General features: G+C 42.3%; 1 protein-coding gene across 4 annotated transcripts in view; it reads right to left on the bottom strand.

Moving 5' to 3' along the window:
* CYB561A3 (cytochrome b561 family member A3) overlaps window positions 1–27,315 on the bottom strand; it is a 129,405-nt gene that overhangs the window by 96,667 nt on the left and 5,423 nt on the right. Inside the window, exon 1 of one of the 4 annotated variants that reach the window (XM_069223271.1) lies at window positions 11,415–11,518. The exons of the other annotated variants lie outside the window; for them this stretch is intronic. The gene's annotated coding sequence lies outside the window, so the exon portion shown is untranslated. Of the gene's footprint in view, window positions 1–11,414; window positions 11,519–27,315 lie in introns of those variants that run through there. 4 annotated transcript variants of the gene reach the window in all.

Here is a 27,315-nt window from a genome sequence, read left to right as displayed (position 1 = left end):
ATAATTGTACCCATTTTTAAGAAAGGGGGCTGGGGGACACAAGGTGCTTCCGCCCAATATTCTTACTAGATTTATCAGATAAAACAATGGAAATGGTGATCTTAGGTAGGTTGGAAGCCTGGGCCCAGAATGGCCATTTTTTTTTTTTTTTTAACAGCTTCACAATATGGCTGGCTTTAGAAAAGATATTGGAACAGTGGAGCAGTGATTTAACCAGAATCTAATAATAAGTATACCAGTAAATATACCAGGGCACAACAGGGGCACATTCATCTCCGCTTTGCAGTTTTGAGTAGTGCCTTTCATCTAGTAAATCATGCCATATTGTGGCTGATTAATGTAACCAAGGGCCTGATTATGAGTTTGGCGGTCGGACCACCATACCGCCAAGGTCAGCAATCCAAGATATATTTTTTTAATTTGTGTCGATGCAGTTATGTGCATTTTGAAAAAAAATTACACTTATGCATGACACATGTGTAACAATACTTTGTCCATGTACCATTCCATTGTTGGAGACTGGGCCATATATGCCCAGTCCAGTCAATGGCAGAAAATGTAAAAGGTAATTACCTGGATTTTTTTTATTTTGTTTTTTGGGGGTGGAGTTGGTGATGTGAAGGGGCGGGGGACCTGGACGAAGGGGCCACTTCGGAGACTGACAGGAAAAGAACAGAATGGGAGAACTAGCACCCCATTTTCTTCGACTCTGCCATCTCAAAGTAGGCGGTCCACACTGCCACACTCAGCTTGATGGAAAAGCACATCATGATCTGGACAGTGGTCTCCTTGTCTGCACCGCCCTCCGACAGTTGCTATTCCCCAGCCGCGGTCAAGACAGTTGGCAAATGGCTGGGGGTGTCAGTGTGACTCAGCTGATCTCTAGCTCAGCAAACCGCTAACATTGTAATTTGGCTTGCGGTCCGCCTAGTCAGCAGTCAGGGTTTCCGACACCACTGGGATGGCGGTAACAAGACCGCCAAACTCGTAACCAGGCCCTAAGATGCAGTAAATAGTCTACATGACTGGGCTACACTTTCAGGTGCTTCACAATATGGTTGCATTTCCTAAATTAGAGGCTTGCTGAGGAAACTTACCCAAGTGCCATGTGTTGAAAAGGCCATCCCATCAACCATTGACCTCATGTTGTAAGGCCATTGTGTAGCAGACAGCCTCACCCTTCATCATATTATGATGTTTCCATCGGGCTGACCAGTGAAAACGTTGTATTACAACGTTTCCGCCAGTCAGCCTGGCGGAAACAGTGCGGGGGCATTGGCCCTTGCTTCCTTTGGTAGCCAAGATCAATGCACACCAGCACCCTTGGAATGCACACTGTCTGCATAGCCTTTTTATGGTGGGGACCCCACCATGAAAAGGCTGGCAGAAAGTGGAGTTGTGACATGGTGGTGCCGAACTCGGCACTGCTGTGGTTGACCACGACTCAGACCACCACCAACCCATCAGAATCTATGATCCTGGTAGTGGCAGCGGTCTCCTGGCCGTCCGACCGCAGGATCATAATATGGGAGGCAGACCACCAGGAGTGCAGCCACCACTGCACGTTTGGTGCTCCTCGGACCGCCAAACTCGTACTGCGGCCCTTAGTCATTTAGAAAGGTTGTGCTGTGAAACAGATTAAATTTTGGAATAATAATGGATGAAATGAATTTATTGGGTGTATATGTTAGGAATATGATCGTGCTCCTGTTATGTAGAATTTTTAATTATCTTTGAGATTAATTTTATAACTGATTTTAATTGTGTTTATTGGTTTATCTTTAGGGTATTTTGACATATGAAATCTTTGAGTGTTTTTTGCACCTTTGTTTTTATATGAAGGTGTTGCATCCTTAACACATTCTGTTATATTGCACTGTATATTCACATTTGCACTTTATGGTAACTTTATGCCATTGTTTTTATCTGGTGAATAATGTGTTTCTCTGTATGCTTTTATGGATTTGTTAATACTCCTACTATAGATTAGTTGAAATTGACAGAAAATCTAATCAGCAAATATTTCAAACAGTAAACATCCAACTTTTCTCAGAGGAACTGTAACTGCTAGTCCGGTAGTTATCAAGAATTAAACTTTACATCACACTAACAAAAAGGCAACAAAAGACTGAGAAAGGCTCAACCCAAGGAGCTACTATAAAAGTTAATTAGTCAACTAAATCCAATACCATCAACATTAACTACTCAGATAACTAAGACTCATAAATAATTTCCAACTTTTACAAGACAAAATTCAAATAAAAGAAGAATTGATCCAACACTTTCTTTTGATACTTCAAAAACAAGGATGGATTTTTCAAGCCGAACTGTGACTGATTCTAGGCTAAAACTGCTCAACTCAAAATTAAGACTATTTTCATACTAACCATGGCTGCGAAGGCAGACACTAACGAGATGCAATAAAAGTATGCAATAAAAGTAATGCCCCTCAACAAAGAATTAAAATTGAAAAGCAATTAGACACTACTACAGGTAATGTGTCTGAGCCAATGTTAAAATCAATGAAATCAAATTGGGAATATAACATGAAACCAATCTCATCTGCAAAGTCAGATAAAAACTACACGCACCAAGAACATTGCCCAGCAATGAAGTACAAATAGCATCTTCAAAACCACTCACCAGACATTCACATAGTGACAAAGACAAAGATATCAGACGGGCAATCTCACTATGAGCAAACAGATACAGATCGAGCAGATTCTTCCACTATGTTGAACCCAACTACAGGAATGTTCCTCAATAATACCCATCACCCAGGAACGTCAGTATTCCCATTTGGAGGGCATGTCACGAAATCTGAAATCACTACCTCAAAGCCAAAATATGATCCTCCACCCAGAATACCAGTTCAAGAGGACCCTTTGACATACTAAACAGAGGGAACATCACAAAGGTGCTTGCAACTCCTCGCCCCCTGAAATATTTATTGTCCACTCACATACTGCCAATAGAATTTACTAAAAGTGCAAGGTCAGATACCAAGGAATCAACTTTGGTTATATGGAGTTCCGTGTATGTGGCTAATTTTATCCTCTAAACAGAAATCGATTTTTAATAATTAGTGAATTAGTATAAACAAACCTCCAAAGCAAATATACCCAGGCCACTGGAATTATGCAGCAGGGAGCACTCAATAATGTGGCAGGGTTCACTACATTATGTGGCAAGAAAGGGCAAATTATGCTGCATAAGGCAACACTTTTTTAATTGTATTACTTCATTATTTTGAACATTTTACACATGGTTATAATATCACGGCAAAGAGTTCACCTCATTAGTACCTGTTTTACAACCAAATACATAAAAAAGCAACTGAAGGATGACCAGCCTTTGCGAAGGGTCAGCTAATGAGCACAAACACATATAACCATTTTTTTTTTTGTAACTTTCATCCGTTTGAGCTGAATCAAAATGTTTTTATGAAGCTCTGCAGGTAATGCAGCAGATGATGGCTTGTGTGGCAAATCCTTAATTATGTGAAAAAAAGCATACAGTGGTTATTGGTTATTTAGGCACGAAATAAGTACTTTAAACAAGCATTCACAAAACCAACAGGTCTCGGCAATCCGAGAGCTATTGGCGTTATCAATGTATTTTAGGCATGTGCATCCAGTGAGTCAACACCACACAGTGCAGGGCAATCATGCAATGTGATTGTACTGTGCTACAGTCGCATGTGTAAACATAATGTGTGCAGAAAGTGTTTGCTCCGTTTTGCATAGTTTTCAAAGGGGGCGAGTGCTTGTGTCTGTAGGGTTTATACAGAAAATTTGGTGAACACTGCTTTAGATGTTTATTACAGAGAATGATACCCATTAAAGTCTATAAGAAAGTTTGGTATAATGGAAAAGTTAAGATGCCAACTTCGTCAGGAGGTTGAATGGAGAGATGTAAAGTTGGTCAATGCTACGCAGACTGCCTCACAGGGCTTGAACAAATTATAGTAAGGAGTGGGAAAACATTCAAACAAAGTAAGGATTTACAGCTCTACATCAAGAAGTATGAATAAACCCACAGCCGGGGATTATGTTATTGAAGAAAGTTGTCAACTTTATAATTTATTCCGCACCATATTGGACATAGGTTTGTGCTCAAAAGAATAATAAGAACGCGAGAATGATAAGAACGCTATACCGTGATCCGGATTATCATTGATTGCCAAACGATCAGGAAAGCGCTCAATATCCGTGCCTAAAAACTGCACTGACAGCAGCAAATGCTTATTTACTCTGGTGCATATAAAATGGGCAAAATGATGATAGAACCAATCAGTAGGTGACCTGAAGCCCATGCTGGCAGTAGGCAGAATTGCTTTACTATACAAATACCAATTTACAAAAGGTATGTCAGCACCCCTGTGCTTGAACCCTTAGCCTTAAGTCTCATAGCCAAAATACTCTACCACAGGGCCACATAGAAAAGCTACTTTGCATAGCTCGTATATAACCAATGCAATCAACGGAAACATTAGCATACAATGTAATAGTTCTAAATGACCTCCATACCTCACATATGAATTTAATAAAGTGTGCTTTGATATTTATCAATCCTTACACTGGAAAAAGTAGCTGTAATACTTGACTCCTAAGTAGCTCTCGTTAAAGGGTGACCAGGCATCTCAGATTTATGAGAAAAGTCCTGTGTTTTCATCATCTGTCCTGGCAAATTTCACTTAATTCAGAACATGTCTGATTGCACACAGTTTCATAAATCAATTTAATTAGCACACATGGCAGGCTGTGAAATGCTTGCATTTAATTTTTTCCATTACTGCCTTGTCTAGGTTTTATATGTTGCTGAGCCCTGTCTTTTAAGTCATTGTGTGGCACTCGGTGGATGTGAAACTATAGTCATTCTTTCTTGTTTATGAAATGTCTCAGTTTTTGATGTTTTAGCATCTGGTCACACTATCTTGTTAATACATCTGCAATTTTACAGACACACCTTATAAACCGTCACCGAGGTCATACACTTCAACAAAAAGTTTGTCAACTTTCACATGTCATGCTTAAAATGACATTACACCATAACAAGAACAAATCAAAATTCAACACATTCCATTATTCTTTCTATTTTGAAAATTAAGAGTGCCCTGAGGAATCTATCACAAAATGTGTGTTTGAATCTGAAATATTTATCAAAATGGCATTTTTGGAAATTCCTTTTCAGAACATCAATTGCAAAGAATAACATTTTGGAACAATTTCTAACCGAAGGGGAGTTTAAAAAAAAAAAGAAAAAAATGAAACAAAGTTCTTTTATGCACATTATCGTAAGCATGGACTTTGAAAAGGTGCACCAAACTAGAACCAATTATATAATTCATGTCACTGGATAAAGAACCTAGCTACAAAGGGGGGCCCCCTATTTGCACTGTTGAGCAGTCACAAAAGGCCCAGCTTACAGGAATAACTATAATTGTAATTTACTTCTCTTAGTTTGGTCCTGGGCATAATTTCTGTCTCCAAGCTTTCTCTACACTTCTCAGAGTATGCCTTTTTGATTTGAAACTATCAGTATACTATTCACAGTTAACATATTCATATTTATTACAGAAAGGGTTGCAAGACACCTAGGGCCCCATTACGAGTGTGGCGGTCTGGACCGCCGCGAATGCAGCATTCCGACGGCTACATCACAACCCTGGCGGTTGGACTGCCAGCTCCGCCAGGATCTTGGATCCCAGTGGTCTGGAGGTGGCGAAGGTCCTAATCTCCCAGGGCAGAGCTGCAACCAGCCCTGCCCTGGGGATTACGACCTCGTTCTCCGCCAGTGGATTCATGGCAGTAATACTGCCATGAAAAGGCTGGCAGACAGCAGGTGCAGGGGGCCACAGGGGTGCCCCTGCACTGCCCACGCACTTGGCATGGGCAGTGAAGGGGCCCCCTTGGTCAGCACCCTCACAATGTTCACTGTCTACTTGCAGAAAGTGAACATTGCACGGGCGCTGGTGCACCCTGCGGGCTACAGCATTGCCCCTGGCTCGATTACAAGCCAGAGACAATGCTGTAGCCTGTTTACCGTTAGGCAAGCGGGCGGAAACTTATGTTCTTAGGAATTATGCAGTGCAGGAGCACCAGATCATGAGCATGGCTGACTACATTTTGCGGCAAGAAAAGGCAAATTATGCAGCATAATGCGGCACATTATTTGATAGTATTACTTCATTTAGTTGTACTTTTTTACACATGGTAATACTGACTGGCAATGTGGGTCGGGGACAGAAGCCCACAAGCGAGATAGCAACCTGGAGTGAGAGCGAGGGGGTTGCACAGAAACCCACAGTGCTTCACACCAACACATGAAGCGGGAAGAGGCTCATACACAGGGAGCTGGCTGGAAAACATATGTGCACTCACGGAGTGCTTGCCAGCAAAGAAAAAACAAGCAATATTAATAAAAAGTGTCACCAAAATCAACGGGAGCACATGAGCAACCAATAATAATACATACTTAAATTTTAGAATAAGCAGTGAAGCGGGAGGGGGTTGGGGCACGGAGCTGGGGCACCGTGAAAACAGAGTCTGACATTTGATCTTGGTCTTTGAATGAAGCCTGGTGGGGACATCAGCAGCTCCCATTACCTGATGTAAGCAGTCCCAGTAAGGGAAATGTAAATAAAAAAAGCAAAGAGTTTTCACTGACCCTTAGTATCCAAGCAGTGAAGTGGGAGGGGGATGGAGACATTTGATTTCAGTCTTTGAATACACAGCAAATGTGACGGGATAAAGAACAAGATTTACAGACATGTTTACACAGTTCAGAGCTAGTGAAAACAAGATCGCTCGTGTTAAGTGCTCTTTAACAAAAGGAAACATTATTTCCTAAAACAGATCCTAAAATACGAACAGTCGATGAATAGGAGTAATTGGTCAGTGCTCTAGGAAACAGGAAGAGGCATAACGCATGAATGACATGGACAAATGGGTAAGAAAGAATAGGAGAGCGACAAATGGAGCCAGCAAATGGGCGAGCTAAAACCCACAATGTGTATAGAACATTTCTCTTTGAGACAGCACATGCTCTGTCTAGCTGAGATCTAAAATCTGACAGAAAAACTAACCAATCTGTTGCTCTGCAATGCAATCTGTCAATAATATTGGCTAAGACATCAGAATCAGCCCATAAACAGGTTACCGAAATCACATTGACCTTCCCCTTTGGAATTTGGCACTGGGTAGCAACAGTCCTAAACGAACGGAAGTCTGCATGAATAATAACTAGCCTTACCAACAACAAAAGAAAAGGATTTGCGGTTGTAATCTGGAAGAATCAATAAAATGATTACAGGATGAAGACCTAGTAAGATACTTTGGGGCCTTTGATATTTTATGCCTCCAAGAAACATGGAGAGTGGAGGACACACTGATACCAGACTTCAAAGCATTTCATAAACATGCAAAAAAGGGCCCTGGCAAATGGAAAGGGAAAGGAGGGTTTGCTATATCTCTCAATTTAGATCAAAACCCAAAAATTACAACCATGATATACAAAAAAAAAGCGCTACAAGCCATTTGCATTGATAATTGGCGCCAAGGAAACAAAATCGGCCCAGATAGTATTAATATATGCATACATAAATCCAGGACATAAATGGAAAAGGGCAAATATTGTGGAACTCTTCAAAACAACTACCCTATTAAACTCCTAGATTCCAAGAAAACAGAGTTCTGATGACAGGTGATTTCAATCTTAACCATAACCATTGCAAATGAAGACAAAGGAAGAAAACATTCAGGACATGCTATGAAACATTCCACAATTGTGAACATGACCCAAAATGGAATGCCTGATAAAAAAAAAAAGTTTCCACTCTATGCGATTAGGAGGGCTCAGTGGGGGAAGATACAAAAAATAGCCTGGAAAACCAACCCACTTTACAATGTTCAGTAATGCCACTTTAAACTATACGTTAGTCAGCCTAGACCTTGTTTCAGCAGTCCGGCACTTTGAAATAGAAAACCGAATCGAAACAATCACCATCCCCAGTTAACCACAATAATAAACAATAACTTCCCTTTGGAAAAGCTTTGCCCAATTACAGAACTAACAAATATGGCAAACCTAAAGAGGCTACTTTGGAGAAGGAATGGAACAGACTATTTTAGAAAATCAGAACTGATTCTATCAGACATGAAAGACTCTCAACAGCCAGCTGTAATAAACCAGTTTGGTCACCTAGGGATATGGGAGCTAAATGTGGAAGAAAAAACAAAGTCTGCATGAAAGAAACCAATGATAAGAACATTATATATATAAAAAAGTAAACTCACTCTCAACTAGATGTATAATTCAATGAAGAACGTCAAAAAACAAAACTGCCTCCAAAAGGAATCAAGAGGTATTGGTACAAACCTAAAGACCCAACTCCTGCTGGATGAAGTAAGAAAACAACAAAAAAGACTACAAACAAGAAAGGAGGCACATGAGAAACTTTGGCTCAACTTATTTGGTGCCTGCAGAAAAGTCAGTTTAAAACCACTGTGGCCCATCGTCAATCAGTTGGCACACAACCACCCCTTGTTAGTAAAACACGCCATCGCTGAAAACAACTGGATCTTTTTTCTTCAACTGTTATAGAACATCAACCTTCATTTTTGGCTCATCGCATCTCCAATAAAGTATGCCTTTCGATTGCTAAAAAACAAATCCAGGCTCCTGGTGACCTTGCTTGCAATGTTATTCAATGAGTGCCTCTATTTTCAAACACTCCAAGATTCATGGCATTGATCAATGTTGCAGACAATCTATAAGAAAGGAGATGCTAGGAACCCCTCAAAATACAGGCTGTTAGCCCTAATGGATACAGAAGCTAAATACTTTTGCAAAGCTATCCTACAAGATCTAAACGACAGGATTGAAGAACAGAGGATAGTTCCCTTTACACAAACTGGATTCCGATGTGCAATGGGGACAGATAAAAAGATTACCACTCCTCAGTTCTAATTTATAAAAACAACATTATATACCAGCTTTATCGACCTCGTGTTGGCATTTTACAAAATTCCAAGACAACTTCTGTGGTTTAAACTATTTAATTGGTCCATTCCTACCCAAATTCCAAAGGCCAAACAGCTTTTAAAAACAAAAGCGTGGATCAGAATACAAATTGGGAATCAGGGTAAAATCTACACCTCAAAAGGGCTAAAGTAGGACTGGTTATCGCCCCTCCCCCAATAAACAGCCTGGAGATCACTGTAGATAAAACCAATGTTATGATGGTAGGAACAAGAACGGCTAAACAACAAGGGATCAGAATGTTGAAATGGTAACCTCCTACAAATATCCAGGGCATTATTTCTGCTCAGCAACGCTCCTTTAATGAACATAAAGCATCTCTTATGACAGAAGCAAACTCACTGTTGCAAAGCATTCAAGCAGTTATATATGAAACTACAAGGTACCTTCCTCAAACCACTGCTAATAACAGTAAAAAGAAAATCAGATCCAGTTTTGACCTATTGTCTGTCCGCAGACCTGTGAAGAAGGGCCTTTTTTCGACATGGTTAACCCTCACTTTTTGCCTGATGTAGCCTAGAAAATGTAGCACCCAGGGCCCCTGCAAACCAGGTTCCCTGGGCCCGAGCTCTTTCCCTAAAACTGTTGTAATGCATTGTCACAAATGGATAAACTTTTAGCTACCACTATAAGTCCCTAGTAAAAGGTACTTAGGTACCCAGGGCATGGGGTACTAATGGTAGGCCCCTGAGGGCAGCAGCACTAATTGTGCCACCCTCTAGGGCCATGCACCCAGACACACCCAGTCCTATCATTGCAGGCTAGGTACTCTGGGGCAAACCTAAAACACAGACCCAACATGGCACACTGCCTGTGTGTCCTGTCCACCATACACTGCATACACTATGGATAAGGCACCCCTCTGGCAGGCCTTCTAGCCCTAAGACAGGGTGCACCATAATATATGTGAGGGCATAGATGAATGAGCAATATGCCCCCACTGTGTCCTTGCCAAACCTGGGACAGAGTGCGTGAACAGAGCAGCCAGTTCAATACATGTGCTGGACACTGGTCAATACAAGTTTCCCAGCTACATGATGGCCACCCTGAACCCTGGGGTGTTTGGTATCAAACAACTCAGAATGATGAATCCAAACCTTAGAGGTGCCCTCTGCAAAAGTGAACTACCCTGGCACGGTTGCTGACTGGTCCTATCCAGCCTGCCACTGCCAGTCGTCCAATCTACAACCTTGTGGGAGAGATCCATCTGACTGGATTGTAGAACAATGCCCTTCCTTTGTGGAGGTGCTAACATCCCCTCACTCAGGAATGTGCACTGCCCTGACCTTCAAAGGGCTTATCGTCTTTGAAACCCGACCCCCAGGCCTCCAGCTATCAGCAGATGGTCACTGCCCTTGCAAACCCCCACCTTTGGCAGGAGCAATGGCAGGAAAATACACAAACGGAAGGCGGAGTGACCCCACCTGGCATGCACCACTCCTAAGGTTTTTCCTGCGAGGTGGACACTCCATTTCACTTTCCTCCATAAATAGACAACCAGGTAGAGGGCAGTGACCCCTCCATACAGGAAGTGGCCACTTAGTGGGTGTAGCCACCGTAAGGTAGATGACCCACTGGTCACAACCAGGTTCCCCCCTAAAACACCCACTAAATACAGTATTTAGTGGGCATCCCTAGACCAAGAAATCAGATTTGACTGACAAAAGAAGACCAGCCCCAAGAAGATCCAAGGCATGAGAACTGTGGACTTGCTGCAACAAACAAAAGGAGCCAAACCCTGCCTGATGAACCCAGGACGCGACAATCACAGCCGAGGAGCTGCTGGACAACTGGAAAAACTGTCCCTAGAGGAACTCCAGGCTTCGAAAATTGCCATAGAACTCCCTCCAGAGTGGAAGTAGCACTCTACAACAGCACAAAACTAGCCAGCCAGTGTGGGTCACTCACTGACCAGCTGCTAACTCCCGAACCAGACACCAAAGCTGGAACAAACTAAACACCAACGACCGCAAGGACAAACATTGCTAGTGTGCCAGGTTTTGTGGAGCTGTGCCCTCCAGCGGTCAAACTGTGCCAATACTTTGGGGATTGGTCAGCCAGCGTTGGACACCAAGAAAACCAGCCCACCTGGGGCTGAAAAAATACCAGCAGGAAGCCCCAGTCGAGGGACTTCCGGAACACCCTGGGCCTCCCGCCAGAGTGCCCCCGTTGTTCTGCAAATTACCTGTGAACCAACTTACCTCCTGCTCCAGAGGGCATCCTTGCACACAGCTTGCTCCTGGCTCACCAATTCGCTCTGCAAACCACTGCTCCGTACCCTGCACCAAAGAACGTGCTGTGCCCTAAAGGTCCCCCACCCCTTGCGGCCTCAACACTCCAAGGGGACCCCAAGGAACCATCTTTAAACTTACCTGTGCAGTGATTTTCCAGGTGGTCCCCCGTACGGCCCTGCACCAGCTCCAGAGACCTTCTCCTGCTGGAACTGGAGCCAACTGAACTTCTCCAGCTGGCACAGTGTGCCCACCGACGACTTCGACTAACCTGCAAAACAAGAACTTGGTAAACCAACTGTACGATTTTATATGTATTTTTAAATGACCTTCAATTGATTCCTATGGTGCGTAATAATGCACAAAAAAACTATTTTTATTAAACTTCAAAAATACATATCTCCAAAATTACTTAAACCAATTTTGATAATCTCGATCTTAAAAATGACATTAAAATATGACGTATTTTTATAAATTGGTCTTGTTATTCCTTTGAGTGTGCGAGTTGCATGATTGATGCTGCGAGTACAACAAATGCTTTGCACTTCTCCAAGATCGGTCTAACTGCTTGTTTTGCTTTCACTAATGACTGAGCTGACAAAAATCTCTGGAATGCACTTCTCAGTTCAAAGAAGACATTTATTATTACTTCACCACGGAGTTCCTAAAAAGAAGATTAGTAGGTCGAAAGCACACGTTTAAAAATAGTCACAGCTATGAAAGAAAAATATACCACAATGATTCTCAACTGCAATGTACAAAGCAAATATATGTTATTATACTATAGCATAACTGCAAAGCAAGGAATAAAGTAAAAATTCATCACCATAGGGCCTGCCAAGCTCTTCATCTTTCTCATGCCAGCAAGAAGATGACCTTGCTCAACTGCGAGAAAGAGATATCCACCCTCACGGGTGTGTGTGTCAGGCATTCAACGTCTAATCCTGAATGAGGTATTGAAAATCCACCGCTACTGAGCAGGGCCACCTTTTTATATCTTAAAGAACCGAAAGCGCTTTCTGGAGATAACCCCTCCCATGATGAAAGAGAAATATTCAAACATGCTGGCGACTGTAGGTCAGAGTTGGAAGGAAAAGCGTTGAGAACTGGCCACCACCTCAAGGCTCTTCTCCCAAGGCCGAACCGTTCCCTGCACTGAAAAAACATGTACATTCTTATCATGCTGACTAACTAACTGTTCAGTGAAACAGAATATGAAAAACAAGCACAGTTTACCATGTGGAAAAAAACAGCTGCATTTAACAAGGTCTCAACTGCAATGTCTAACGCCACAATAAAGTCAATAGGCAGCTAAACTAAATACAAAATGTAATCTGCAATTGGTGAACACTGAACAACTAATCCAGATGCCAAGTGGTGCAACGCAAAGTCAGTGGTCAAAAATATATATTTCCCTACACTGCTCGACCAAGCTACCTTAAAAATAAGAGCATTTTGTGATCTAGTTTTTACCCCTGTAAACCAACGTGTGATTGCCTGGACCCCCTGCAAAGTGTGCCCAGCTTTGCAAACTACATAGAGGGCCAGCCTCCTACAAGCCCCAACTGAAATTGTCTGATTTTTGAACACCAAAATGCCCAAGATATATAGAGAAATCTTTTGTCTTCCTACAAATTCAGCTCAAAGCCAGATCGTCTCGAAATTTGGTCTCCGTAATCGACTCAACGTTAGGGAACTTGCATATATCAATCTAATGCATATAATGAAAAATTCCAGTAATAACACCTCAATTATTTTGATATGTGGCAGGAAATTTCCAGACTAGAAACAAAACAATGACTTGAGTTACCACTCATCTCAGTAATTCGACTCCGCTTATGTGATGTGTGGTCAGAAGGAGTAATCTATAACTTATTTAAAATGGCTGCCAATCGAAGTGCTAAAACGTTTTCGTTTATTGAGGATAAAAATGCTTTTATTAAGTGCTCACACCCATGGTTTACCATCTACTACTACAAATAACTTAGTCCTTAGGAATATCTAAAGCAACAACTTTTTTAATATATAGGTGTATTTTTTTAAAAAAAGTTAACACACACACACACACACACACAACCATTTCATAACATAGCCCCAGATTAAAGCAGCCATTTTTGCTGACAGTCAAAATGAAATTTATCTTATATCAACCTGGCTTATTGAAGGATAAATCTCTTTGGCAGCTAAGAGACCCAGATAAAAACTATAGGTTTTGTGGGTGTCATCTTGAAACCATACAATGTTTAGTGTACTTGTTTAGAATTTAATGAGGATAGAATCTGTCTCCTAAAGTCATTGTTTAACTCTAAAAATAAGAGTCTGCAACGTTGTTGTCAAAAGCCTCATTACTGACCCTGTGACATAGGTAAATGAGCCTCAGCTTCAAAGACCTGTGTAAACTGAGAACAGATTCCTTTGCCGATGGCAGAGTGAGAAAATATGTATAACCTACATGTAATATATGTGTAACCTGATGGATTTAGTTTCTATAAAAGACCACACCCATATGATATGTGTACGTTTTAGGACAGTTTTGCTGTGAAATGCCTGGTTCCTGCGTACTTAAGGCCCCTTTGGCATCATGGTGACAGCTGTGATTTTACAGGTATAAGCCTGAAAGATACTCTGTCAGACGAGTGTCTGTCAGATATCTGTAATCCAACTGAAAGCTCTGTCAGAGACATGCTTCTGTATGCTGTGTATCTCTTGAGAACAGCTTTGCTGTCCGAAAAGTTATATTCTGTAACATATGAGTAATATTACAGATAACTATATTATTTGTAATATTATATTATTAAAAGCCCAGGCCTATTAAATTATTGTAACCTGATGGCTATGTCATCTGTGTGGCCTAAACCTGTAAAATCTCTGAGTAGCAGCAAACCTATTCCTCAGTTTTCAAAGTGCGAGCCTTACACCCTGTATAACATGGGGGGGGGGGTAATATTTCTCTCACATGAATGAGCCTTTAAGAGATCGGACAGCAGTTGTATCATTGCCCTTAGCTTGTGTAATGTGGGAAAGGATTTACTATAAGATGTCCATGCCTTTATTATCTCTGTAACACAAAGGGTAGCTCTGTTGTTAGGGTCCCATGTCTGTCAGATCTGTATGAACCAATTGAGAACCTTTAGTAACATACATGTTAAGCAGGTGTAATACAGCGGATGACTTTGCTATCCAAAGCCTATGCATACTAATTCAATGCAATCTGATGGATATTCCAGGGCGGCTGGTGTTTCATGGTGAAAAAGGTGTTGACCTACTAGAAAGAAGATGATCAAAAAGAGCCAAGGAGCAGGAAACAATCTGCGTGTGCTACTTGGTCACAAACCAATTTTAATCTATGTTCTTTTGGAGATAGGGTGGGGCTGAGGAAATAAGCGGAGGTTGCCTTCTGTGCAATGTGCATGTCGTGGCTGGTCGGGGTCTTAAACGCCCTGGAGGCATATGCCTGGCCAGCAACGACAAACTGTGGGCGTGGTGGATTTTGCTTTCTAAGTATAGGCATTCCTTTGGGGCGTTATTTACAAAGGGCCAGGGCAGGACTTGTACACTTCCATTGAAGTAAGTGACTGGGGGTGGGGTTGGCTCATGGAGACGATAAAGGAGTGGGTGTGTCTCTTATCTGTGCTTCATGCGTTGACCCCCAGCAACTGCTGTTTGTTCACCCATCCTAATTGTGGCAGGTGGGCTGGGGCGGAGAGAGGAGTTCAGACACCACAGAGAACAGACCCTCTGAAACTGGCCAGGGCATCAGCAAACACTGCAGTTTCATTGCCGTTATGAAGCCTAAGTTTGGCCTCTAATCTCCCTGTTGATGTTGAGGTGCTCAAGTAAGCACCTCTGCCGTTTCCTAACTATATGACGGGTCTTTCTGCCCAAGAGTGTGAAGTGCTCTTGTGCAAGCTTGCACTGTGTGAAACTAGCAAAAAATAGAATAAGGGTTCTGCCCGTCACCTATATTCTAATATTATCCTACCCTTGTTAAGAAGAAAAAAGCAGAAAGAGATACTTCTCTAGTGGTGGCGGCTGCTCAATATGAAATAAGAAAACATTGACTAATACTGTCTGCTCCTCTTGCAACTTGTGTGATCCTAGGCAACTATATTATTTCAAAGTCACTTTTTCCTTTATTGTCACCTATCAGAGCACCTTCAAATACATGCACTGTACAAAGATCTTGTGTTTGATGTGATAGAATATAATGTTGCGCTATCTAATCTAGGCCACATATAGAGTGCACATAACTGAATTGGCTCTTAGTTCACTAATGGTTTTGTCATCAGAGTGGAAGCAAAAATAGTTCAAAATTAATATTTTAAAATTAGTCATTGTGCCACTGTTGTGTGTTAAATACTTAAGTACTCTGTGCATGTGTATTTCTACATTACTTTCTTTGGGGAAGTCTATTCACTTCCTGGTCGCCTGTGATCAGCCACAAAGCCCTTAGAGACTGTGTGCACCCACAACGCTGTATTGCTTTGGCATTTCTGCATGTCAATTATTTTATTTTGTTTAAATTAAGAAGCTCATTAAATCCCTGGCTGTTCAGTAATTGATTCCATAACCACTGGCCTATCTGCACCTAATCCCATTTCTTTGGGAAGGGTGAGGGGTTGGGAGAGAGCCTCCTTTCTCCCCACTGGACTCCTCTACTTCAATTCGAGCTGTCTTGCCATGCTTGCTTGCATATTATACTCTGGTCTCAAATTTCTGCCCCCCTCTTTTAAAATACACCAGCTGCCCCTGTTCAAGGGGTAGGCTTGCTGGCTGCTCATCTCTACTTTTGTGTGCTGCTTCACAAATACATTCAGCACTACATACCCCTGTTGAAGCTCTTTCAGTGGAACTTCTACACTATAACTACAGTTACAGTTCTGAGGCCTGCGCCTGTAACGTCTCTCTAAAGAGGGATTGTTGATGGGCTCCCTAAAATGTGCGCAAACTAAGTAGTAACTTTGTTGCCTAAAGGGCAAGCCTGTCAGACCCCAGTAACGTAAAAGATGAGTTTACTATAAGAAGCATGAAAGCCGGACTGAACTGCTGCCTGAAAGCTCAGCATGTTTGTAATGTGTTTAAATCATGCATGTGTATGATTTGTATGTTCACTGTAAATACAGAGCTTAAACATGTGTTAACCTGAAATAATTCTAAAATTCTCTTTTCAGAGGTGAGACCCTGACCAACACTAGAGGCCTTGATTACAAGCTGGGCGTAACAGTATTCCAGCAAGGGATACCACACCTCCAATTACAACTGTCCCATTGTTCCTATTCCCACTGGGGGAAATCCGCCTTTTCTGTGTGTCACTCAAAATGTATCACCATCTTGCTGGCCCTATTATATTGCTGGTTTGAAGCTTGCACAATGTGGCACTGCTGTCCAGTGTGCTGTATATGTGTCCTAACCCCTAAAACATCGAGAAACTGACTAATTCCTGATTGCCGTTTTTAACTTTTCTAGAAGGCCAAGTATATGGTTTGGAAATACACCCAAGGTTTAGTGACACCTGTGGACTGCAGTACGTATTTTTCCATCCACTAGTGTGTGTGGCATCAATCAGGCTTAACCTGTGAAATCAGACTGTAGCAGTATTACCTTTTAAAATAACCTTTTTGACATGTAAAAACCTTCCTTTAAAATATTAGTGAGCCTAAGCCTATGTAAGCCTTGTAGCCCACAAGGTAGTATGCATGTCATTTATTAGTAGAACATTTAGAAAATTAACGTTACCATGTCCCTACAGCAAATCAAGCAAAAAATATGTGCAACCATCAGACTACGAGGATAGTGGCAATATTTTCTTCATAATCAAAGCCATGGAATATGAAAAGAACCAGAATTCACTCTCTACTCCCACAAATTCTCCTTCACTGGTCCAGAAGCCATGAAAACTCAGCGAAACAGGCTTCAAGTGGGTTAATCATATTGATGCAAAAGTCTTACAAACACTAGCAGCACTTAATGTGTTAGTTCAGCAAAATCAAACATATTGAGTTACAAAATCATCTCACAATACGCCATCACTTACTCCAGCAGAATATAAAGCAATGAAAGCTTCATACAGCGGTAACCATCTGGATCTTTCAAACCTTACTCAACCCGAGGCCCATGAACCAGGGAATGTCAGCACTATGCATAAATCGAATGAACCAACAGATGTTTCGGCAAGGACAGAACTACCAAAAAGCACCAACCAAAGATTGAGAACACTGCAACTAATAGTCGAAGCTCTCAACTATCAGTCTATGAAAATGGACACTCAGATCAAGCTATTAAACCCCATGACATTCTTCATTTCTGGGAGATTGTGTAGAAATTATTCGGCTGATCTGCTCCTGCACCCCTCTATTCTAGGCAATATTCTCATTGGCCTTAAGGAGGCTTAGCAGCCTGAAAGACCAGCAAGTCAGACTAAGTTCAGGCCATCCAGATCTCAAAGGGACTCATACAGGCTGCACCTCCCCTAGTATACGAGGTTAAAGAGAATATGTCCAGTGGTCATCAAAGCCAAGTCCCCCCAGGCATTGTATGCTCCCATAAGCACCGTACCTCGTCAGTACCAGCAAATATTATTTTTGCAGGCAAATACAAACTGTTCCTGCCTCGATAGCAGTGGTTCAACGAGTGACAGGTGGTGGTGAAAATCGATGGAAGGCACAAGAGGTACCAGCAAATCTTATTTTTGCAGGCAAATACAAACTGTTCCTGCCTCGATAGCAGTGGTTCAACGAGTGACAGGTGGTGGTGAAGATCGATGGAAGGCACAAATGCAGAAAGCTAACCTTGCTGTGTGGAAAATATCTACTCCTTTTTCAATAATTTAAATTGCAATCCAAATTTACGCAGCAACAATGCATTAGTGGAACAAGAAAACAACAACACTGGCCTGATCTGGCTGACCAAATGATAACTCAAGCAGGCTGCCCTGGCAACGCAAAGTCTTTGCCAGATTGAATTGTCAAAGAAGATGAAAAAGGATCCTCCAGAGCAGGCAACCAATTGGAAACACAAGCAGAGGGACCCTTTCCCACTAGGCCCGGGACCAAGAAAGTAAGCTACCGCCCTGCGGCCAAAAACAAATCATCAGCACTACCACGCCATTAGCCGAAGAATGTAAAGCTATGCTCCGAAACAGAAGCGATGTCGATGGTGCAAACCATCAAGTCCATTGACAGCATCAAAAGCCCTGCTCAGGTCATAACAGTGCCCATAAAAAAGACCAACCGAAAATAGACAATCACCATAGCAAGGCCCAGTGTGCAAATGGGCACTAGTAAACCGTCCTCCAGGCTAGAGTCATAATCAACCCTAGAAAGCTAGAACAGTGCCTCTAGCCCTGAGGCTTCGCCTCACGGCACAACTGACAGCTAAGTAATTCTAATGTACCGAGAGTATCAATCGAGAGGGCACAATGACTTTTTTAAATCATGGAAACATCCTCCTCCTCCTAAGACAAATTCCAGGCACTTATAAATTGTGCTCAAATTATATCGTCTCTGTGGAGTTTATGGTTTCTACTTCAGGATGAATCAACAAGACCACTATGGTAACATGGATGTCGCCTACCGCAGCCAACAAGATATCGAGGGTAGAAGAGATTTAAAAACTGAGGGATACATACTCTACTATTCTAGCTGCATACACAAGGAACCACAATCTCAGCAGTACCCACAAAAATCCACAATCGGTCTTGAGGAATGCACTGAGTAAATCGCCTGGGCCCTCTAACTCCTATGGCCCTCCATAGGCCAGGCATTCAACAACGTGCTACTACTAGACCACAATTGGAGCTGGATCTCCGGAGCCCTGAACCAACCCAAAAGGCAAGCAAGAACCGGTGCCACTGTAGCTCGACTGATTTGGTAGACAAACTAAAAATCTGTTGATAGAACATGAACGGCCTGTCAGACAAGTCAGCTAATAGCGAGACACTAGGATTCTTGTTTTCATTTAAGATCATCTTGTTACAAGAAATCGTGGGTACAAAAGGTGCCCGCGATCCCAAGTGATATCATTTATTCAGTTTCTGCAGCAACAGAAGCCATCTTTGGCAGTCACTTTGGAGGCCCAGCAATTTACATCCAGGCTGCCTTGAAAGGTAATCATATAATGAAACTAACGGCATGGAGTGGCCTGCAAATTGTTCAGCTTGCTCTCAAACAATGTCCATAAATGTTCAATCTGGCTCTCATGAATATATACATATCTCCTAATGTGGCAATAAAACAAAAAGCCATTGGACATCTAATATTAGACATTTCTGACTTTCAAAAAAGGTCTGCAGCCAACAGAAATAATCCTCTCTGGGGATTTTAATATGAATCTATTTGAGTGTCAGCAAGATGAAGAGTTACTAACAGCCCAGGACGTGTTCTGGTCAGTCCCAGAACAAACTCAAAAGCCCGCCTTCAAGCACAGCAAAATGGGCAAAGAGCCCATAAAGGAACTAAAGTTGTTCAACTTAAGACAATCAGCTGTCGTTTCCAAACTGATAGCCCACCTTCTTTGATATATCACAACAATAAGACCCACTCACTAATAGACTTTACTGTGCTTTCTGCTCTACTTATCCACCTTGTTTCTAGCTTCTCAATAATAACAATGGGTGAAAGTGACCATCTACCACAAGAATTGTGCCTTGCCTGCATCCCAGACAGTCATACACCACAGGGAACAATACAAGGCAGTACTCATATGATAAACAACAAGAGGATGAAATTGTCATCCAGTACAATCCAAGATTTATCTGAATTAGCAAAAGGTACATTCTCAGCCCTCCTGTTTGATATAAGTGTTCTTCACTCTGCCTCATGCAATTCTCCATTCAATTTGCCACCGACTACTTGGCAGCAGGAAGATGCATCAGCTACCAACACAGAACAGTTAAGTTGAAAGCTAATAGAAAAACGAAGGAACTAAAGAGTTGTGCAAATCAAACCTTTTGGGCTTACCAAAAAGCTCAAAAAAAAAAAAAAAAACATTTTGAAAGATAAATTGACAAATGAAAAATCTGACTACAGAAAATACAGGTGGGGCCAAAAGAAGAGAGGCTAACAATGATCTAAGCGCCAAACTGCTGCATGACCTCAATACCAACAAGCACGAAGAGTTTTGAAAAATCAAAAACATCCTACACGCCCTGTCAAAAACAGTACATTCAAGAAGACAGCTGGTTAAAGTATCTCTCAAAACATTTCGGCCAGCTGAGGGGCACACTGCATGCGGACAAGACTGCAAATCACCAAGCAACGACCCCAGCAGAGTCTCAAAACTCCACTGCAGAAACGTAGACCTCTGACAATCTGAACTTCCAGGCTGCAGCAATTAGTCTTCAAATTTTGAGAAACCACTGAGACGGATCCCCTAGACCAAATGGGATTCCAACAGCCACGGTTCAAGGAGGACAAATTGTTCTGGGCAAGGAATGTGGAACCAGTATATAAGAGTGTTAGAAATGGGGTCTTTCGTTGGCAGTCAGGTTACCCCCTGTCCAAGCAAGGACCCTCACTCCAGTCAGCGTAAGTCACACACAATCCAAATTATCCTGTGTCCACCCTCTGGTAGCTTGGCACTGAGCAGTCAGGCTTAACTTAGAAGGCAATGTGTAAAGTATTTGTGCAATAAATCATACAACAACACAATATAGCACCACAAAAATACACCACACAGTGTTTAGAAAAATCTATATTATTTATCTGATAAGATGCAGGTCAAAACAATTAAAATGCAATAAGTAAATGTTGAGATATCACTGTAAAATTGATATAAAGCACCCTGAGTCTTTGAAAAACAAATAAATGTCTCATAAAAACAATAAAAGGTCTCTTGCAAGCAAAAAGTACCTAGTTTGCGTTCAAAATCTCCGCAAGGGACCGCAGAGGAGGCGATGTGTGGAAAACGGGGAGGTGTGCAACGGTTTCACCCCTTTGCACACCGACTTGTGTCGTTATTTTCCACGCAGGGGAAGACTTTGTTTGATTTCAGGCATGCAGACTTGGTTCCTCTTCGGGTTTCGTTGTTGTCTGGCACCCCGGGGATGGTGCATGGAATCCTGGGCTTGCGGAGCGAAATCACAACCGCTGCGTCGATCCAGTGGACATTGCGTGGAAATTTCTCTTGCACGGCAGGCGCTGCATCGATTCCTCTCTGGAAGTCGGGCTGCGCCATCCCGGGTCGGCTGTGCATGGATCCGGTGGGCCGTGTGTCGAAGTTCCGGTCGCTACGCAGGCGCTGCATTGATCTTCTCCTTGCAAAGTCGGGCTGCGTCGTTCCGGTTTGTCGTGAAGTGAATTTCTCACCGCGGGGCAGGCTGTGCGTCAAATTTTCACCGCACAAGGAGTCCAGTTGCAGGAGTGAAGTCTTTTTGGTCCTGAGACTTCAGGAAACGGGAGGCGAGAGCTATCCAAGCCCTTGGAGAGCACTTCTCAGCACAGCCAGAGAGCAGCAAGGCAGCAGGGCAGCAACAAAGCAGCAGTCTTTCTAAGAAAAGCAGTCAGAAAAGCAGTCCAAGTGAGTCCTTTGGGCGGCCAGGCAGTTCCTCTTGGCAGGTCAGGTTCAGGGATTCTTCACCAGCAGGTTTCTTGTCCAGAAGTGTCTGTGAGGTAGAGTGTCTACCCCAAGAAGTGTCTAAAATCTGTGGTTTTGGGTGCCCTTCTTGTACCCATTTTGGCCTGTGAAGTAGGCTTACTTCAAAGAAAAGTCTTACTTGTTTGTGAAATCCTGCCTTGCCCAGGCAAGGCCTCAGACACACACCAGGGGGTTGGAGTCTGCATTGTGTGAGGGCAGGCACAGCCCTTTCAGGTGACCACTCTTCCCCTCCTTCCTAGCACAGATGGCTCATCAGAATATGCAGGCTACACCCCTGCCCCCTTTGTGTCACTTTCTGCAGAGAGGTACAAACAGCCCAACTGTCAAACTAACCCAGACACAGAATCCACAAACAGGTAGAGTCACAAAAATGGTTCAAGCAAGAAAATTCCCACTTTCTAAAATTTTAAAACCAACTTTACTAAAAGATGTATTTTTAAATTGTGACTTCAGAGGTCCCAAACTCCACATGGCAATCTGCTACCAAAGGGAATCTACGCTTTAATCATGTTTAAAGGCAGCCCCCAGGTTAACCTATGAGGGAGATAGGCCTTGCAAAGTGAAAACCAAATTTGGCAGTATTTCACTGTTAGGACATATAAAACACACTGGTATATATGCTTGTACCTTAAACAAACACTGCACCCTGCCCCTGGGTCTACCTAGGGCCTAACTTAGGGGTGCCTTACATGTAGTAAAAGGGAAGGTTGAGGCCTGGCATGTGGGTACACTTGCCAAGTCGAACTGACAGTTTAAAACTGCACACACAGACACTGCAATGGCAGGTCCGAGTCATGTTTACAGGGCTACTAATGTGGGTGGCACAACCAGTGCTGCAGGCCCACTAGTAGCATTAGATTCACAGGTCCTGGGCACCTCTAGGGCACGTTACTAGGGACTTATTAGTAAATCAAATATGCCAATTATGGATAAACCAATCCATAGTACAATTTATATGGGGAGCACTTGCACTTTAGCACTGATTAGCAGTGGTAAAGTGCGCAGAGACAATAAACCAGTAAAAACAGAGTCCAAAACCAGGAGTCCAGAAGGCAAAAAGACAGGGGAGACATGCCAAAAAGCTGCCATGTCTAACAGCTCCCACCAAGCAAAAGCAAACAAAGTCAGCTTTTTGACAGCGGGAGTTGCAGAAAGCAAATATGCAAACATTGCTCCCACAAGCAAGGAGCTGCTATTTAAGGCAGCTCCCTGCTTGTGGGAGCAACGCCAGCTCCCACAGGACATGGAGAACTGGCTAGGACAGCGGGGGCCTTCAGGCTCCCCACCTCGTTGCTTGCACCAAATTTGACAGGAAACTAGATCTTGGCACGCATATTGTGCTTTTTGTGATTTAATGTAAATCCGTTCAGTCGTTTTTGAGATATTAAGGTTAAAAAGAAAATGGACATCTGGATGTATGGGTTTGAGGGACTCTTGCAAGAGTCCTTCAAACCAAATTAAAAAAATATAGAGTGTTCTGATTGGCCCAGGGAGATTTTTGGGGGCTATTTCGCGCCTGCGGGAGTCAGGCGAGTGCTCTGATTGGCTGCTAGCAAAATGAGAAAAATGTTGCTTGCAGCCATGCAGGACTTGAAGACTTAGGGGGTTATTACAACTTTGGAGGAGGTGTTAATCCGTCCCAAAAGTGACTGTAAAGTGACGGATATACCACCAGCTGTATTACGAGTTCCATAGGATATAATGGACTTGTAATATGGCTGGTGGTATATCTGTCACTTTAGGGACAGATTAACACCTCCTCCAAAGTTGTAATAACCCCCTTAGTCCCCTCTCCTGAACTTTAAAAAGAAAAACTATATAACAGTGTGTGGTAGGGAGACTGGGAGAGGTGGGACCACAGAGTAACCCACATTGGGGCCAAAAGTATGGTAATTTTTGCTGCAATCTCGCAGGACTCCACCAGGATCGAGAAAAGAAATGGCAGCCAGGGCCAAGTAAAGAGGAAGGGGGCGTGTCCCCCTCCCCAATCTGTATTCAACACCAGGGCAGAAAGAACAGATGATAGACCGAATGCTGAACTATGTAAACATTCACCCCCAGTCACAAAGATCTGGAATGCTTTACGGTCGCAGGACTGTTGACAAGGCTGTGTCACCATGGGAACCCTTGTACATCTTCTGTGGCACTGCCCCAAGCTGACAGATTACTGGGAACAAGTACTAGATGACAATCGATTAGGCCTTTGACACAGCTATTCCCCACCTACACGCTCTTGGGTCTCCCCAACCCCTTAACCTATCCACTGCGCCTCAACACCAGGGAACCAAATGGCCCTGGCCATATCAGCGGCCCACAAACTCATTATTTCCCTTTGGGGCAACAATAAGATACCGACCCACACTTCCTGGTTATATAACCTCTGGTTTATACTGGGGATGGAGAAGTTAGCTATGTCCACTGAGACAGACAACACTACGTATGCGGAACTATGGGCCCCCTTCATTAACATTCTTTCATCAGAATTCAGTGAACTGACTTGTCCCATCTACTTAAAACTACTGTGGATAATTGAAGGTAGGACCTCAGAAGGAACCACTCCCTGAACAGCACTTCCCACTTGAAGGACGTCCCCAACCCCAGCTTCTCTCCTGTCACCAATCTTCTGCACATCCTTGCACATGCTTCCCTACGCATTACAGCACCAGGGTATGATGGTGGGTGGGTAGTCTTTGCTAAGTTCTTCTGTTCCTGCCTTTTCTTCCCTCCCAGGCACGGCACTCATATTACTCTGGCATTTTCAGTTGTCAACCCTTTGTGGTACTCTTCACTGCGGACGAGTTTGCTTATTCGTGGGCGGCCCGAGGGGTTGTAGGCTAATCGCTGTGTATCTTGGATTCCTATTTGAAATTAAATAAAAAGAACTATTCCAAAAATATATTTAACATGTGACATGTTAAAGATATTGGCATGGTAAAGGCTGCATGGAAATTGCATGCATGATAAAGGCAAACTCTGTACTGTCATAGATCTATCAAGATCTGTGTAGAAACCCAGAGTAAAGATTCATATATTAAAAGTGCTGGAAAGTAACCAGATAGAAAAATAATTACAATTAAATCCTTGAGAGCACACGAAAGAACAGGAGTAGAGCCTCGTCCAGTCCCATCCAGAATGTAGATCTTTATGTTCCAGCTCTTTCACAGTACATGACATTTCCTCCATCATCATCACCTAGATTTCATTGGGGCTTAAACATTAGATTATTGTACAACAAATAAGTCTCTTCAGACTAAAGGGACTCGAATATTGATGAGATAAGGTATAAAGTACCCTGGTCATGCATTATGAGGATATTGACAAGTCACCAAGAAACTCTATGAGCATTTGTAGGAACAAGGCTCACTTCCTCTAGGTTATGGAGCACAGAGGTGACTTGTGATATCCTTATGTACAGTGCGGGTACTTTATCCCATTTTATACATTGTCCTTCCCACAAATCACTTAAAACCTTAGTGCATGGCTCGTTTATATAAAAGAGTGAGCATGTCTGCAAACGAAGAAAAAAAATAAAAACTCTACTGCAAAACTAGCCACATCAAAAGCCTGTTAGATATTTGTTGCAAGCAGATATTAGAAATAGTTCAATACAAGTCAGTTTTCATTTAAAAAATAAATAAAAAATCTGCAGTACCTCAGAATGTGTAGAAATATGCAGGACGATACTAGTTTTTATATAAGGCGTGCAAAAAATAAACATTCTCTCTACTTGTCATGGTAAGCTAATAAAACAGAGCAGCAGAAAGAAAAGCAATGTTCCTTTAAACAGCTGCTTCAATTATGCTCCATGACAGGACGTTTCTTTGGCAGTAGGCATTGCGATGTCAGAACTCGACTTTAATAACTTATAATTATGGCTCACGGTTTTATATTATTTATTTTTTGGGCATTTCCGTCTGTATTGGTCCATATTTATTTTTTGCTATTTTCATTTGTATTTATCCATATTTATTTTACGTTTTGTGAAAAATGTAGTTGAAACGTGTCTACTTCCAAATATATTTTACTGCTAAATGTAAACTCTTACTTGAACACCCACAGATGATAAGTCAGTACACTTACATGAAGACATGCTAATTTTAATATCAACCTTGTGCACATCTACTGCTTTTTTATCCTCATTACTTTTTTAACCCCATTATCTGTCACACCACACAGCTAATGTGGCAGTTATGACTGACTACAAAGAGAATCACTCAAAAAACAACCAAAAAATCCGTTTTCATCAACATTTCTAAATAAATAGATAGGAAATATGTCTTAATTTATCCGTAAAACTCAGTAAAAACAGAAAACGCGGTGCATGTTAACAATAGTCGAGTTCTGGTGCATTTCCTTTAAAATCAGTGTCTGGGTGTGTCACAAGTCCCCGACCGTAAAGAAATTAGAGATGTGCATTTATACAGGGATCACAAACTCTCATGTGTTATTAAGCTATATTCTACGATTGTCGTTCTCTCCGGTGATTCAAACCAATTCTCACGCCACTGCTCCTCGTACAAGACTGTTAAACATTATTCTTCCATGTGTTTCCGAGCGCCAACATCAAGGTAACTGAAGGCTATTGACTGAGCCTTCATTTCGGGCAGCCTTCCTGGTTGTGAAGCCACTGGTTAACGCAGTTACGGTCCCTGGGGCCTATGAAGGTTATTACTTTTTAGAGGAATCTACTTTAAAACCTGTTGTGATACAGTTTTTTTTATTTTGAATTACAGGCATGGTGACAGTCATACCTCAACACACCTGTATAACCGGAGTGAGTCTGCTGCTGTACTGTAGTACAAAACGAAAATAAGCTCTGAAGTACACACTTTACAAAAAAATATCTCCACATAAAAAAAATCTTGGAGTATGAAGTAACTTTGTCTAATGCAAAAAACAAGGAAACCTACCCATTTTCTAAACTGAATTACATGGGCCAGCTCCTAAATGTCTGCAGTCTAGGGCTTATTCTATGTATGTGTTTGACATTTTGCTTATCTTCTGCGTATTGTCCAAGATGTGAATAGGAGATCCCTGTTGTGACGGTATGAACATTTTAACCTACATTCTCACTGGAGGGCACTGTACCTGGAGCCACATTCCAGAGTGTGAGATAGATAACTGGGAGTTATGGAATGCGGGGAGGTTAACGGGAGGAGCCAGGGAAAGAAGCGACCAGGTGTCTTTTTCTCCTTTCCGTGTGTGTCAGATTGCATTATTATAAGTATAAAGTACAAGTTTCATCAATACTTTTGTGCGCGAAGAGTCTTTACAGAATTGGGGACGACTTCTGATACACACGAAGCCACATGGCAACCAAATCAACTGATTTTAATGTGGGAACATTATACTGCATTTTAAAAAAACTACCTGACAGTGTGCCGGCCAAAACATTTTCATGAATTTAACATTCGAAAGTGCTGCACTTGGAAGTTTTGGGCAAATCATC

The sequence above is a fragment of the Pleurodeles waltl genome, chromosome 3_1 (assembly GCF_031143425.1).
Source record: "Pleurodeles waltl isolate 20211129_DDA chromosome 3_1, aPleWal1.hap1.20221129, whole genome shotgun sequence".
NCBI classification, from domain to species: Eukaryota; Metazoa; Chordata; class Amphibia; order Caudata; family Salamandridae; genus Pleurodeles; species Pleurodeles waltl.
This window is presented reverse-complemented; position numbering and strand designations above follow the sequence as displayed.